This window comes from Triticum dicoccoides, chromosome 1B (assembly GCF_002162155.2).
Source record: "Triticum dicoccoides isolate Atlit2015 ecotype Zavitan chromosome 1B, WEW_v2.0, whole genome shotgun sequence".
Classification (NCBI taxonomy): domain Eukaryota; kingdom Viridiplantae; phylum Streptophyta; class Magnoliopsida; order Poales; family Poaceae; genus Triticum; species Triticum dicoccoides.
In genome coordinates, this window is record NC_041381.1 from 51,047,158 (window position 1) to 51,059,673 (window position 12,516).

Consider the following 12,516-nt stretch of genomic DNA (forward strand, 5'->3'; position numbering starts at 1 on the left):
AGGTGGCTCGCGGCCGATCTCTTGCCTGATCTGGCCGAATCTGGCGTTGGGGGCCGACCGGCGGCGCGTGGATCCGGTGGTGCGTGCCCGGCAGCTCCGGTGCTTGGAGGTCATCGGGCGACGCGGGTAGGGCAATGGTCGGGCGTGGCCGCTGCTCCGGTCGTGGGCGCCGGCGTGGGAAGGTCTCGGTGGTGACCTCCCGGTGTCGTGGCAGCTTCATGGTGGCTCGACGGATCTGTCTGCGGCAGCGGCCGGCTTCTCTGGCGTGGGCTCGCCTGTGGTCGGGCCGTCTCGACCTTCACCCCATCTCCTCGTCGCCCGGGCGCTACTCCCATCAATGGGCTGGTCCTCTCCCGGCTGCGGTCCATCGCTCGTCTCGCGCCCGGTGCTGCAGGACCGAGCTCGTCTCGCGTACGATGCAGCAGGACCGAGCTCGTCTCGCGCACGATGCAGCAGGACTGACCTCGTCCCCCTCTCGATGCTGCGGGACCGAGCTCGTCTCGCGCTCAGGGCAGCAGGACGGGTCGGTGGATGCCAGTTCTGGCCGACCTATTGGGTCTCAAAGCTGGGGGTGGCCCAGGGGCGCGAAAGGTGAGACCTTTCTGCTCGTCTCTTTCGTTGGGGTGCGGCGGGTCTCGGGTGAGGTGGTGTCGAGGTCTTGGATGCTGGGGTGGCGGCCCTGGTGGTGGTTGCGCGGTGCTCTTGGGCAGAGCCCGTGCCTTGGTGCTGCCTGGTCACCATGGTCGTGTGGGCGGCGTGGTTGCCGGGGTGTGGCGTTCGGTGGCGGTGAAGGTTGGCCGAGGTGAAAACCTGCTCTATCTTCGGATGGACCGGCGGCGGCGAAGATCATTCCCTTCTTGAAGGCGTCGTCGCGGCTCTCATTGCCTGTCATGCGGCTCCGGGGGAAACTCTGATCCTTGGATCGGGCGGTGGCGGCGCTCCGTGTCGTATCCTTCCTGAAGGCGCCGCTTTGGAGCGCATGGTTCGTCATATGTAGTTTCACCTCTTCGGGGCCGTAGTGCTAGGGGTGGTGTTGCTGTGCTCAGCGCCTATGTATCCTGTCCTGGGTGTGTGCGTGTGTTGCGGTGGCGTGGTGTGTGTTTATATATAAAGCGGGGCGAAAGCCTTTTTCGGTAGTAAGATTGCATCAATTCTTATTAGTGTTGCTTTGATTCTTCGCAGATATTATTCAGAGGTGATGTGAGATTCGAACAATATCTGTGATGTACCAAGCGGGATTACAGGCAAGACTTATAATCACTCCATGTTCATCTTTTGAAAATTAGCGATGTAGTATTAGGATGTTGTAGTTCTGTTGCGATACATATCCGTATGCATAGCCTGATTTTGATACTCCAGTATATTGCCATGGTTGTACCTGTCCTAGCATGACCTCTTGTTTGTCCTAAGAAGCTTTCTTCAGCCTACCCTGCTTAGTAAGCATGCTCATATTCTTGCTTATACGATGTTACCCTATTGCACCATGCTTTTGTTGGCTTCACCGTTAACCATGTTTAAGCATCTAGTGATCATGGTTACGCTAGTTGTGCAATGTGGTAGTAAATAGGATGGTAACAATGGGAGGCCCTACACAGTGTGTCCATCATTGTTTTATTACACTCGAGACGACCTAGGACTCGGGCTCTTTGGCACTTCATTTAAGACTGAGCGCGCTACAAACATGGGGCCCTCCGCGATGATGTCCTAAACTATAGACTTTTCTAGGGTCACAGATTGGTTTTCGGTAACACCCTGGATTTTGGCCCTTTCTTTTTCTTTTGATTTCCTTTGGATTATTGCTTTGATTTCTTGACTATGTGGTCTGGAAACTTGTGAAGGTCATATCTTACTAGGTTCCAAAGTGGCTTGTGATCCTCAAAACCATCCCAAGCCCATGTCCTTTTCATCTTGGACCTAACATAGTATTCTTTTATTTGGAATATTCCTTTTTCTATCAAAGGAATAATCCTTCTACCCTAGGTTGTGAAGCAACCTATATTTCTGCCACTCCCAAAAATTCCCAACTAATTCTCATAAATTGTTTGGTTAATATCTTCCACAAATATGTCAAAATCCTCTATGTCAAAATCCTTCATTGCCATGTTCAAAAATATTTCACAAATAATCCTTTTCCTATTCTACCCTAAATTGCTCTATGTGAAGTAAGTGCTATTTATGTTTGCTTGTTTGACCCCAAACTTTTTGGACACTCTTTGCTATCCATATAATTGCCCCATGCCAAATTCAACTTCATTTGCCTAGTAAATATTCATCAGCTATGTTCCAAAGTTTCTGTCCAAAAAGGAACTTTGTGAAGGAGGTACTAGCTAGGCTTGTCTAAATGAGTTGAAATTTTGACATGACCTCTATATGATCAAATGATAGCTCTCCTTCAAATTTGAGCTCATGTCATCCCTCTATGTGAGCTCATCATCAAATCTTGGTTTCTAGTCAGATTTTCAGTTTATGAAGCAACTACATTTTATATTGCTTCGTTATTGCTGAAAACTTACCAGGGCACGCTCCTTCCCATATAAACCCTCTCCACTAAATTTGGGCTCATTTCATCTAGCCATTTGCCCTCTACTTTTTTTTCTAAAATACTGTCCAGATTGAAGCTTTCTGCATCAAGTACCATTTTAGTATTTTCAAATGGTATGTAACTTTTACAGCCGCTTCATATTCTCATATAACTCACCTCCTAGAATGCAGCTCAATACAATTTTTCATGAGAGTGCTACTACTTCATACTTTGCATTTCCGACCAGTGGGGTACATTCTACAGCAAGTTCTAATTATCTTCATCTAAATGAGCTGAAAATTTGCAGAGATGATCATCTTAGTACGTGATCACTCTCAGCCAAAGACAAAGTCTATATCTATGCCAAGCCCCCTCACTGCACTCCAAAAACCTTACTGTTCCAATGTAGTCTTGCAAGCTCTGGTCACATCGGGAGCCCCCTGTGCTCGTTTCTTTCCTCCTTGGCATTCTTTGATGAATGAACAATCTTCCTGACATGGTCTAGCCGGCCAGAGGGCACCGCGTGCGCTTGTTCATGCGGTGACTACGTGCCTAGCATGCGTGTTCTCGCGCTCTGCCAAACCATGTACGCTAGCCTGCGAGCTCTACAGCTCTCCCGAGCCCTCCCTGTGCCTATATAAGGTTGCCCCGACCTCTTCCGCAACTCACCGCCCACTCCACTACCTCCCTAGACCACTGGAGCTGCCCCACTACTCCTCCATCCGCCGCAGTCATCGTCGGAGCCCGCTTAAATACGGCCAACCCGAGTCCCCTCTCCCCCTCCCGACCTCACCAGTAGAAACCCCACTCGCTGGCGATCTTCCCCAGCCTCTTGCTACCTCTTGAGCAATGCGTTGGATTTCTCCGAAGAGGAGAGGATGATGCAACAAAGTAGCGTAAGTATTTCCCTCAGTTTTTGAGAACCAAGGTATCAATCCAGTAGGATACCATCCACAAGTCCCTCGTACCTACACAAAACGATAGCTACTCGCAACCAACGCAATTAGGGGTTGTCAATCCCTTCACGGTCACTTACGAGAGTGAGATCTGATAGAGATGATAAATAATATTTTTGGTATTTTTGATAGATAGATGCAAAGTGAAAATTAAAAAGGCAAAGTAAAAGCAAAGCAAGAAATAAAGCGATAGAGATTGATATGATGAAAATAGACCCGGGGGCCATAGGTTTCACTAGTGGCCTCTCTCAAGAGCATAGATTTTCCATGGTGGGTGAACAAATTACTATTGACCAATTGACATAATTGAGCATCGTTATGAGCATATCTAGAGAATGATCATGTATATAGGCATCACGTCCGAGACAAGTAGATCAAAACGATTCTGCATCTACTACTATTACTCCACTCATCGACCGCTATCCAGCATGCATCTAGAGTATTAAGTTAAAAACAGAGTAACGCCTTAAGCAAGATGACATGATGTAGAGGGATAAATTCATGCAATATGATAAAAATCCCATCTTGTTATCCTCGATGGCAACAATACAATACGTGCCTTGCTGCCCCTACTATCACTAGGAAAGGACACCGCAAGATTGAACCCAAAGCTAAGCACTTCTCCCATTGCAAGAACTACCAACCTAGTTGGCCAAACCAAAAAGGATAATTCGAAGAGACTTGCAAAGATAACTCAACCATACATAAAAAATTCAGAGAAGATTCAAATATTGTTCATAGATAAGCTGGATCATAAACCCACAATTCATCCGTCTCAACAAACACACCGCAAAAAGAAGAAGATTACATCGAATAGATCTCCAAGAGAGAGGGGGAGAACATTGTATTGAGATCCAAAAAGAGAGAAGAAGCCATCTAGCTACTAGCTATGGACCCGAAGGTCTGAAGTAAACTACTCACACTTCATCGGAGGGCTATGGTGTTGATGTAGAAGCCCTCCGTGGTGGATGCCCCCTCCGGCGGAGCTCCGGAACAGGCCCCAAGATGGGATCTCGTGGATATAGAAGGTTGCGGCGGTGGAATTAGGTTTTTGGCTCCTGTTCTGATTGTTTGGGGATACGTAGGTATATATAGGAGGAAGGAGTACTTTGGTGGAGCAGCAGGGGGCCCACGAGGTAGGGGGCGCACCCAGGGAGGGCGCCCCCCACCCTCGTGACCGCCTCTTTTGTTCCTTGGAGCAGGGTCCAAGTCTCCTGGATCACGTTCGGTGAGAAAAATCACGTTCCCGAAGGTTTTATTCCGTTTGGACTCCGTTTGATATTCCGTTTCTTCGAAACACTTAAAAGGCAAAAAAACATCAATTCTGGGTTGGGCCTCCGGTTAATAGGTTAGTCCCAAAAATAATATAAAAGTGGAAAATAAACCCCAATATAGTCCAAAACAGTAGATAAAGTAGCATGGAGCAATCAAAAATTATAGATACGTTGGAGACGTATCTAGCATCCTCAAGCTTAATTCCTACTCGTCCTCGAGTAGGTAAATAATAAAAAGAGAATTTTTGATGCAGAGTGATACTTTGGCATAATTTCAATGTAAATCTTCTTAATTGTGATATGAATATTCAGATCCGAAAGATACAAGACAAAAGTTCATATTGACATAAAAATAATAATACTTCAAGCATACTAATCAAAGCAATCATGTCTTCTCAAAATAACATGGCAAAAGAAAGTTCATCCCTACAAAATCATATAGTTAGGCTATGCTTCATTTTCGTCACACAAAGATGTTCCCAACTTCTATACCCTGATGACAAGCCAAGCAATTGTTTCATACTCAAATAATCTCAAACTTTTTCAACCTTCACGCAATACATGAGTGCGAGCAATGGATATAGCACTATGGGTGGAATAGAATATGATGATGGGGATTGTGTGGAGAAGACAAAAAAAGGAGAAAGTCTCACATTGACGAGGCTAATCAACGGGCTATGGAGATGCCCATCAATTGATGTCAACATGAGGAGTAGGGATTGACATGCAACGGATGCCCTAGAGCTATGAATGCTAAACAAAAAAAACTAGTGGGTGTGCATCCAACTCGCTTTCTCATGAAGACCTAGGGCATTTGAGGAAGCCCAACGTAGGAATATACAAGCCAAGTTCTATAATGAAAAATTCCCACTAGTATAAAAAGACAACTTACGAGACTCACTACATGAAGAACAAGATGCTACTTTGAAGCATAATATATGAGACTCACTACATGAAGAACAAGGTGCTACTTTGAAGCACAAGTGTGGAAAAAGAGATAGTAGCATTGCCCTTTTTTTCTTTTTTTTTCTTTTGGGCCTTTCTCTTTTTTTCTTTTTGGCCTTTCTTCTTTTTTTTTCTTTTTTTTCTTTTTGGGCAATGCTCTAACAATGATGATCATCACACTTCTATTGATTACAACATAAGGATTACAACTCGAAACTTAGAACAAGATATGACTCTATATGAATGCCTCCGGCAGTGTACGAGGATGGTGCAATGAATCAAGAGTGACATGTATGAAAAATAATGCATGGTGGCTTTGCCACAAATACGATGTCAACTACATGATCATGCAATGGCAATATGACAAAAGTAATGTATGTCATGATGATGGTGATGGAAGTTGCATGGCAATATATCTCGGAATGCCTATGGAAATGCCATGATAGGTACGTATGGTGGCTGTTTTGAGGAAGATATCGTATCACGGGGTTTGGATGCACCGGCGAAGTTTGCACCAACTCTCAAGGTGAGAAAGGGCAATGCACGGTACCGAAGAAGCTAGCGAAGGCGGAAAGGTGAGAGTGCGTATAATCCATGGACTCAACATTAGTCAAAAGAACTCATATACTTATTGCAAAAAATTTAAAAGTCATCAAAAATCAAGTACTACGTGCATGGTCCTAGGGGGATAGATTGGTAGGAAAAGACCATCGCTCGTCCCCGACCGCCACTCATAAGGATGCACAAGCCAGGTATACACTTCATGTTTCAAATTTGTTACACAACTTTAACCATATGTGCATGCTACGGGACTTGCAAACTTCAACACAAGCATTCTTTGAATTCATTATCACCCAACTAGCACGACTTTGATTTTATCACCTCCATATCTCAAAACAATTATCAAGCATCAAACTTATCTTAGTATTCAATTCACTCAAAAGAAAGTTTCACATATCTTGAATACCAAGTATATTAACATTAAGCAAATTACCATGCTATTAATGACTCTCACAATAATCTAAGTGAAGCATGAGAGATCAATGGTTTATTTAAAACAAATCCACCACCGTGCTCTAAAAGATATAAGTGAAGCACTAGAGCAAAAATTATCACGCTCAAAAGATATAAGTGAAGCACTATGAGCAAAACTATCAAGCTCAAAAGATATAAGTGAAGCACATAGAGTATTCTAACAAATTCTAATTCATGTATGGCTCTCTCAAAAGGTGTGTATAACAAGGATGATTGTGGTAAACTAACAAGCAAAGACGCAAATAATACAAAACGCTCCAAGCAAAACACATATCATGTGGTGAATAAAAATATAGCTCCAAGTAAATTACCGATGGAAGTGGACGAAAGAGGGGATGCCTTCCGGGGCATCCCCAAGCTTTGGCTTTTTGGTGTCCTTGGATTATCTTGGGGGTGCCATGGGCATCCCCAAGCTTAGGCTATTGCCACTCCTTGTTCCACAATCCATCAAAAGAATTCACCCAAAACTTGAAAACTTCACAACACAAAACTCAACATAAATCTCGTGAGCTCCGTTAGAGAAAGAAAACAAAGAACTACTTAAGGTACTGTAATGAACTCATTATTTATTTATATTGGTGTTAAACCTACTGTATTCTAACTTCTTTATGGATTATAAACTATTTTACTAGCCATAGATTCATCAAAATAAGCAAACAACACACGTAAAAACAGAATCTGTCAAAAACAGAACAGTATGTAGCAATCTGTAACTAACGCAAACTTCTGGAACTCTAAAAATTCTAACAAAATAGGAAGTCCTGGAAATTTTTTTTATTGAACAGCAGCAAAAAGAATCAATGCAAAAGCACGTTCCTGTGATTTAACAACACTATATTCGTGCGCGCAAAGTTTCTGTTTTTCAGCAGAATCAAATCAACTATCATCGTAGGTTATTCTATAGGTTCTACTTGGCACAAACACTAATAAAAGATAAAACCACATCCAAACAGAAACTAGATGGATTATTTATTCCTAAACAGAAGCAAAAACAAAAAACACAAATGAAATTGGGTTGCCTCCCAACAAGCGCTATCGTTTATTTAAAAGAAATCAACTTTTGGTTTGACAAACTAGAAACTTGTAAATATTTGAAATTCTACTTCGTACCAAAAATGGAGCCAAATTTAATTGTCCAACATAGTGTTTTTGTGCATCAAATCAAGCTTACTACAGGTTCCAACTTTTGCAAAACAAGTCAAAGGCTCCACACATTGAAGCCAAAAAAACCAAATCACCATGCTAGCTTATGCTATCGTGGTTAGCCGTGCTAGATGCTCTGGATGATAGCAGGAGAAGGGGCACAAGCCATCATGCACGATGGGGTTCGGTCAAGCAATGACGCAACTAGTACAGTGAACATTAATGAGGTAGCAATGTGCGGTGAATGTAGTACAGTGAAGAGCCGTGATGCTCTTGTAGCTAGAAGATTGACTCGGGTAAATAAGATGATATGTATATCAAAGTATATGAGAGAAAACACCATCTTACTTATTTCTCTACAAAAAGCCGACTTTTGTAAACACCTCGATTGCTACATACAACGTCTTAGCACTAGATTCTCTAACGTGCTATAGATTTATAGTGCACCGGGTAGCAAGGATCACGACACAAAGAGGATAGACTTTCCTTCTCTAAATCTAAATGGATATCATTCCCAACATCTTACACGAAGGATCACAATATGTTACTAACGTCACTAGAAGGGCTAGCAATATTTATGTACATATTTTTGATTAATTATCTTTGATTTTGCAATTCCACTGAATAGCTAATTCATTGTTTCGCCAAATTAGAATACACCAATTGCAGTATAGTTTATCTTTGTTCTATTTATAATTCTAAAGCATAAACTATTGATATATACATGATTGCTCATTAACAGTTTTGGCAAGCGGAGGCAGAGCGTCTGAGGCAAAAACTACATAACTTGCAAGAGGATCATAGGTATGACAAGTAAAATTATATGATGTATATATCAATAGTAATTACGAAAGAAATAACTACTGGTTTTGCATCGGCAAAAATATTAAATTACGTACATTCATAGCCATGATAGGTGTAATATTCATATATACTCAGATTACAAGGGGGGCACATTTGCAATAAATTGCTAACAATTATTCCAGGCAGTGCCAGAGCATATGTCGATATACAAGTGTTTCCTCCAATTGTATTACTTCAAATTTAAAAGTAAGGCTGGAAAGGGATTAATCTATCATATTTTCAAAAATATATATCATATTTTTTATGACTCCTTGTATATCCGTAATTGAAAAAAATGTGCATTGTAAAATAATGGGCAGTCTATACTTGTATACTTTTTCAAAAGAAAAAAAGAACTTTTATTTGAACAACAATAAAATAGTGATAGAAAAAGGTTGCTCCAATTAAGAATTTCTTATATCATGAGTTATACTAGTAACAACAGAATGCACTGTAAGGAGAAAAAAAACTACAAATTCTCTATTTTTATTTATAGAAAAGTGCACTAGCTAATGTATGTGTACCTTCACTAAACCGCTGCAGACAGTTGTTGGGACAAAATCTGCCTGGCTTAGGTTCGGAAGGCTTGAAGGATCTAGAGAATCAACTGGAAACAAGCATACATAACATTAGGCTAACGAAGGTAATGCTTAGTGCTCATAACCACTTTGCAGAGATCATGCAAAATATGCATGTAGACATCATGCATCAGCAGTGCCACTAACTGCACTGTTCTTTTCCAGGACCAACTTATGATTGATGAAATTGAAGAGTTAAACAAGAAGGTATGCTTTTACCATTGCGACACTAGCTACCACCATATTACAAGGCGGTGCGTTTTTCGTCTAAAGAGCCTAATGTTTTTGAACTGCAGGAAAGCCTCGTGCACCAGGAAAATATGGAGCTACACAAGAAACTGAACATCATTCGCCGACAGAATTTAGATTTGCAAAACAAGGTGCATGAGCATAAGAGTCCCTCCTTGCAAAAATAAAATAAAAGAAAGAGAGTTAAAAAGAGTACTCGATCCATATTCCACAAACATATCTTCCATATATGTGCATGTGTATTTGCCATATTGATTCCATTTTTCAGTTAAGTGGCCAGGTGGAACTAAACGAGACAATTACAAGTTCTTCTTGCCAGTACAACATTGCTGCTCGAGCTGATCCAGTTTGTGTGCAACTCAGCCATCCCCACATGCAGAAAGGGCTGAGCAACCGGAATCACCAACTCTGTGGTACGGTAAAGTTTATGTTTTTTCCAATTTCTTTGCATCTGAAATTATTAATCCAAAGGAAGCACAGAGGCTGACATTATGAGCAACCTCTCCCTGCAATGCATGCAACAGTTTATGACTACCAGCTGATGGATTCATAAATAAGAGGCTGGAAGTTTCTACTACAAGGACGGCCAGATGGTCGAGGATTGATGTGCCAATTCTGTTCCAGAATCAAGTGTGGAAGTTAATGTTTCCATTGGGAGGGTTGATGTGCTATGTCTACCAATGCATTGTAAAAATAAAGTACCATTGGGAGATTTGCAACTGGCTCCATGTATTTATTTTTCATGTTATTAACAAAGCAACAATAATATGCTGTGTTGAATCCCGGATGCATAAACTTGCATTTAAATAAAAATAATGTAACGTAAAAAAAACATGGTGGTTAGAGTTCACTGTTGCAGGCAAAACCTTCTGCGAGATTAGGGGTACCATATACATCAAAGGAGGTTCTCCATATATATACCAGGCATCTGCACATTACCATTTCATTTCAAAGGAAAACCATTCCTCCAACAAGGGAGAGGAAGTCAGCAAATGTTGCCATTTTTCTGCGTGTCATGAACAGTGAAGAAAATAACATGTTATAGCATTCTGAGCAATGACTCACTAAATAAATTGATGTACAATATCTCGCTAATAGCATGTTATAGTGCGATATAGCTAATAGCGTATTTTAAGGGCCACGCTATTTTGTCGTAGCACGCTATTTTTTCATTGGTCATGAATAGGAATAGATGGTAGCTGAAAAGAGGGCTAATATAATGTGCACGCATGAAAAGTGAAAGAAGATCGATAGACCCTCTCACATGGTTCTAGCACATGACAGTGTGCCTGTTGAGGCTCCGTGATCTGCTAGATGCTTTGGCTCATTGATTTACCAACTGATGCTTTGGCAGTTAGGAGGTCACATGTGATGGCATATTTTCCGTACATCTGTTTCCGTGCTACGAATATAAGAACAGCTTGAGCGGTTGTTTTCGGATGCCGAGAGAGGATGGCAAATGAAAAAGAGAGGAATCTATCGCCATAGCACATTAATAATCTTGGTGATACCTTTTCGGTCTATCACGCGTTCGCTTTCACTTTCGCTTGATTGAGCACTAAACCACAACCTTAGAAAATTGGAATGCACTTTAATTTGGAGAATCGGCTACCAGAATCAGCATGACGCGCTTCCGTTATATGTTTTTCCACACGCCCTTATTATTTTCTCGGCCGGCCGGGTTCCACTTTTAAAACAATAACTGAACAGTAGAAGTTAACAGTTCAGCGGATGAATGAATCCACTTGTTCTCAAAGCAAGCATTGTTACGAAATTTTGACATATAGCTAGCCACACCTGCAAATAAAATAAATAATGAGGGGAGCCTTGATGAGAACTCAAATAAATAAAGAGGGGAACTAATCCTTCAAAGTAGAACTACCACACCACTTGTCTTCTCAAAAGTTAGTATTGACATATAACTACCACATCACGAATCTGACGTGCAAATAGACATCTCGCCATGAGTTAATTTCCAGCAGGCTGAATCATCAACTTCTGTTGTTCCTACTTTGCTCTCTATTTTTCTTTATCCCATTTTTCTCGGTCTATGATAAAAACTACTTCCTTGGTCCATAATAAGTGTTGCAGTTTTAAACTAAGGTTGAACTAATCTTAGTTCAAACTGCTACACCTATTTTAGACCGGAGGGAGTATATCTTATTGAAAATAAAATAAAAAAGATATGTTCCCGAAAAAAGGAAAAGAATATATATCATTCTAAAGAAAAAAGAATGAACCCCTGATGCCTCAAATAAATGAAATGAAATTAAGAGCAACATACGTAGACAATGGCCTACGAGGAACTAGATTAGAGCAATTCCCCTCTATATGTCCGGGCGGACAACCTGGACCAAAAGCAGCCACCCAACCTTATCAGCAAACCCGTGCACTTTGTCCAACTGTCCTGCACCCCACGTATACGACCAATTTGTGAGCCGGATATGGGGTGGTCCGGACACGGTGGTTACGTCGGATCAGCCTGCATTGGCCCAACCCCACCTGAGAAAAACCCTAGCCAATCGCCTACTCATTCTCTTGTCTACTTCGCTTCCAGTCCTGTCCCCGTGTGGTCCCCTTCCTCCCCTTGCCACCATCCATCACCACCATGATAGGATTGTGTAGCGGCTCCTCCGAAGCCGACCCCATGGATTGGGATGCCTTGGTGGCAAAGTCGGACGGCGAGCTGTCCATCCGTGTTGCCCTCCGTCGGTAGCGGGTGGATAAGGGCGGAAGCTCTAGCCCCTTGCCCTTACTAGTGTGGCTCCTCCAACTACACACAAGATTGCGCCAGCTCATTGCGGTCTACACCCGCCCCAGTGACCCGGCATGGTTCTTGCAGCTCCCCAAGTGGGATACATGGGCAACTGGCGAGCCAGGTCAAATCTACCTGGTCCGTTTGCATCTTCTTGCTGATACACGCCGATTCCCCTACACTCTGACTCGTAGGAGGAGCTCGTCAGTGGCGTCAT

At 42.3% G+C, this 12,516-nt stretch overlaps 1 pseudogene; it reads left to right on the forward strand.

Moving 5' to 3' along the window:
- LOC119350104 overlaps positions 1-10,039 on the forward strand; it is a 23,916-nt pseudogene extending 13,877 nt beyond the window's left edge.
- Positions 10,040-12,516: the final 2,477 nt, after the last annotated feature.